This window comes from Schistocerca piceifrons, chromosome 8 (assembly GCF_021461385.2).
Source record: "Schistocerca piceifrons isolate TAMUIC-IGC-003096 chromosome 8, iqSchPice1.1, whole genome shotgun sequence".
Classification (NCBI taxonomy): domain Eukaryota; kingdom Metazoa; phylum Arthropoda; class Insecta; order Orthoptera; family Acrididae; genus Schistocerca; species Schistocerca piceifrons.
Window position 1 is genome coordinate 361,681,892 of NC_060145.1, and position 4,683 is coordinate 361,686,574.

Below are 4,683 nucleotides of genomic sequence, written 5' to 3' on the forward strand. Positions count from 1 at the left end.
AAAAATGGTTCAAATGGCTCCGAGCACTATGCGACTTAACTTCTGAGGTTATCAGTCGCCTAGAACTTAGAACTAATTAAACCTAACTAACCTAAGGACGTCACACACATCCATGCCCAAAGCAGGATTCGAACCTGCGACCGTAGCAGTCGCTCGGCTCCAGACTGTAGCGCCTAGAACCGCACGGCCACTCCGGCCGGCTACTCATCACCGTCGAGGTTAATACTTGCAGTGCATCCTAGCAGGCAGTGTTGATATACATCTTGACATCCACACAAGTGAGTGGACTGTTTATCGATCACTGTAAATATTTTCAAGATTTCTACTGCCATCATTTTTATCTTACCTACAACTATGCTCGTGTGGTGCTCAGCATTCCAAAAATCACACCTCGTGGCCGATAAGCGCCTCAGAGCCAGAGGCGGTCCGTCGTGCATTTAGAAAGTTTAAACTGTAAGTGTTCGGGGAATATTTACTTCTCCTGATTGCTGTAAATACCGGCAATAATTATTTGTGACACCCAATTTCTAGAATACCGCAGCAATAGGAAGTTTCTTCACCACATGGTGAAATGGAAAATAAAAATATAAAGGCAAGAAACTGAATGGCAACGCGAAGCGAGAAAGGCGGACTAATATTTCAAATACTTAGAGCCCATATAAACGACAAAAATACAACGACAAAATAATATTCATCGATATTTTCAAAACCTACGACCTGCTCCTGCTGTGAACTCCTGAAATAGCGCTGGAAAAAATAAACCTATGTATAGTGTTATGCAAAATCGTAACAATAAATATAGGTAGATGAATACTTATTGTAATCGCTTACGCTTCTTGCGTAGATAGGCATTTTTAACAATTCCAAAATACGCAGGACATCATAGTATTAGTTATAGTATCATGTCCAAATACCACCACTCAGTAGTACATGCAGGAGTGTCGGATTACAAACACCACATATGCTCATGTAGTAACTGTCAGCAACACTGGCTGATCTGTCGGATTTCGCGTGCTTACGTGCATGACCTACATGTAACTCTCACTCTCATGAAACGCACGAACGTCGTGGTACATGCAGACTAGTGCTACAAATTCAACGAAAAGTGCGGCCACGGTGCTGCACCGCATGCCAAACACTCACATGCCATTCGCTGCTCTAGGGGTGTGGGGCGGGGGTGCTCCGTGCTGACAACACACATGCAATCTGCAGGATAGTGGGGGCGCATGCACTTGTGGCTGGCAGCTGATGGACATATCAATGATATATGACCTGCATGCGAGCTACAGTACACTTCCATCCCACAAATGTGCAAACGCAGAAACTATGCATTAGAGTGGGGGAGTGCATATGACGACACAAATGCCATTGGCTGTTGAGCAGGGCTGTTCGAGGTGGAGGTGGAGGTGGGGGTACATGCAGAAATTCGAGTGGCAGGCACACTCCCCAATCCTCCCCTCCTTGGCCTTCATATGCGGTTCCTGGAATGATAACGAAATGCTGATGCTGCTGTCAGTAAAATGTAACATGCACAATTACTTCAGCTGTACCGCAGCTAAAGAGGGCTGATGCTGATATCAACACTTTTTTACCAAGAATGTCCGCTGCTCAATAGTGTGAGATGGTGTTTTTTGAGCATACTAAGAGGTAATTAAGGCAAAAACCAACTCCACTCTTGAAGTGTGACTTGGAAGGGAAAAAAACTGGTTAGTTTTCAAAGGATCTAAAAATTATTCGGCATATGCAGTGTTATTGCAGTTCAAGATTTTTTATCCTTTTTTTATATCCAAGGTTAAATCTGTTTCTCTGCTACAGTTACCTGAGCTGATGCAACAGTTCGTTGGTCATTGCTAATGTGTTAACAGCAGTTTGAATCACGAAATGTGTTTTACTTACAGAAAATAATAGCCAATAGGACGAAACATGACAGGAACATTTCTTCTTCACACTCACGCAACCGTCTGACTAAGTGTCCAACAGTGGGTTCGGTCTTTAATGTTAGTAATCAACAGTTTAAAAACGTTCCTTTCACTCTTGCAGGGAATCCTTTCTTTAATCCCACGTGAATTGATATAGACATAATTTATTATTCTTAACATAATAAGAATAGTTACCAATAATAGGATAGATATTAGATAAAACTTATAGAAATCAATAGAAGCATTCTAAATATCAAATTCATGTATAGTAAAACGTCGGAAATTTTACGAAAATTAGAAATGCTTGCCACAAACTCATACGAAAAAAGAGGACATGTCCTCCTTTTGTTGGATCGATAGTAATCTTAGCTCAGAAATTAAACAAATTTGTATCTAATGAAGAAAACAGCGGTAGTAGTGCCAACACAACATGCATCATTTTAAGCAGTATTTTTCCATCTTTACAAAACATTGATGATAATTCATCTATAATCTATAACTTTTAAATCCTCAGCCCCTCATCAAGTCTCCATCTGTTACTGTGTTGTGCTACTATTTCCGCTTGTCAGTACTATTTCTTTTGTATTTGCTCATCCAAAGGTGAAGCTTTAGCTTGAGACGTATTAACTTCTTACTTAGATTGTTACGGATTTTACGCAGAAACTTTCGCTTGCCTGTTCGTTCTAATGACTCTACTTTCATTTTTATGCTCATATTTAAGTTGCTTGATATTTTTCTGTGGCATATTTCAGATGTTACTCATTGCTTGTTCCTAGTGTTCTCATGGTCCTCCTCAGAAAATTGTTGCTCGCCAGATACACTGTCTGGTCAAAAGTAATGTAATGTAATGTAATGTGTAATTGACATCTCCAGAGAGGTGGACCCACCGTTGTAAAAAGGAGAAAGAGTGTTTTGTATTGTCTGTATGGAAGCAACAAAGCAGAATGGGTCAATCAGAAGAGCACAATGACTTCGAATGTGGACTAGTGATTGGATGTCACCTGAGAACAAATCCATCAGGGACATGTCGACACTTCTAAAGCTGCGCTAGTTGACCTTTGATGATGAGTCTGTGAAGCAGAATCGTGAGGAACAACCAAAGTTAAACGAAGACCTGGCAGCCCTCACGTACTGACGGACAGGGACTGTCAGACATTGAGGAGGGTGATTTTAAAAATATAGTGTGAAATCAGTGGAACGAATCACTTCTGAGTTGCATAGTATTTCCGGCAGTCCAGCTAGCACAATGACTGTGTGTATAGAGTTATAAAAAAGCACTCCATCTTCAGGCCACAAGTGACCCATCGGGACCATCCGACCGCCGTGTCATCCTCAGTTGAGGATGTGGATAGGAGGGGCGTGTGGTCAGCACACCACTCTCCCGGTCGTTATGATGGTTTTCTGTGACCGGAGCCGCTACTATTCGGTCGAGTAGGTCCTCAATTGGCATCACGAGGCTGAGCGCACCCCGAAAAATGGCAACAGCGCATGGCGGCCGGACGGTCACCCATCCAAGTGCCAGCCACGCCCAACAGCGCTTAACTTCAGTGATCCGACGGGAACCGGCGTATCCACTGCGGCATGGCCGTTGCCCATAGGGTTTTAAACGATGGTGTACATTGTTGGAGCAGTTCCTAGCGAACCACTCATCTCTGTTGTCAATACTCAGCGACACTTGATTAGGTGTAAAGAGTGACGTCACTGATGGTCAAGGACTACAACTGGTGACTCGGGAAAATTAATCACGCTAAAGCCCGTGGAAATACGATGGAAGGTGTAGGGAAGCAGCCTACTCACGCCATATAGAATTCATATGCTTTCCATTGTGTGCCAGCCTAGTCTGCTGTAACTAGCTATGACGTCATGAATGTTGCGCAATACCTTAAAAGTAAAGTAAATAATCTGAAAAGATAATAGTATGCCAGGAATGATGCTAAAATGATGATGTGTTAAGTTTCAGTTTACTAACTTTCAGTTTTCGGAATTTGGACGTTTTACATAAAAATCATTGGCGCAGCAGGAAGGTGCTAGAAACTTGAAAATTTATATTCGGATTCCTTTTTCATTGTAATTTAATGGAAACAGCATGCTGGATCTCACAAAGTAATATTTTGGTTGAAATTCATGATTTTCTGTTTTTGTGTCCTAAGGGTACGGAAGCAAGATAGATTTAGGTAGAACAGAGATACGCTATAACAACAAAGATGTGAGAAGTTTCCAAAAGGCAGCTATAAAACTATAGCTGTAGCGTCTCTCCAAAGGGCAAGTTCAGAGCTCATCTATTGCGTGTAGCGCAACTAAAATAATTCTCTCGCCAAAAGTATTTAACCTAGCCACATGAGAATTTTATTATAGATACTTACCTGTGTGCTGACTGCACAGTTAAATTGAGAGCTTCATTGGCCTTCAGCGAATGAAGCAGTTAATTATTTAATAACTTGAAGTGGTGCTTTATTAGCCCGAGTGGCTGGTCAGGAAGGCAAATGTTGTCGGCTGCGCCTTCGGCGGTCCGCACCGCGTCCATATAAATAAGAGCGCTGTGAGCTCAAGTCAGGCCCCAGTTCTCTTCCAGATTCGTATCAGCGCGCACTGCGTGTCGGAAGCCACGTCGCGTTTGTGCAGTTGCAAGGAATAGCCTTGGATGCCCTATTACGCAACTCGGTATACACGTAACAATGAGTTCGCATTAGGGTAAAGTGTTAATTTCGGGACGACTCCAGTGATTTATTCCCATTTTGCGTATGTCGTATTTTCAGGTATCCCT

At 42.4% G+C, this 4,683-nt stretch overlaps 1 pseudogene; it reads right to left on the reverse strand.

Annotated features, from left to right (window-relative positions):
- Positions 1 to 3,395: 3,395 nt before the first annotated feature.
- LOC124712622 lies at positions 3,396 to 3,512 on the reverse strand (annotated as a pseudogene).
- Positions 3,513 to 4,683: the final 1,171 nt, after the last annotated feature.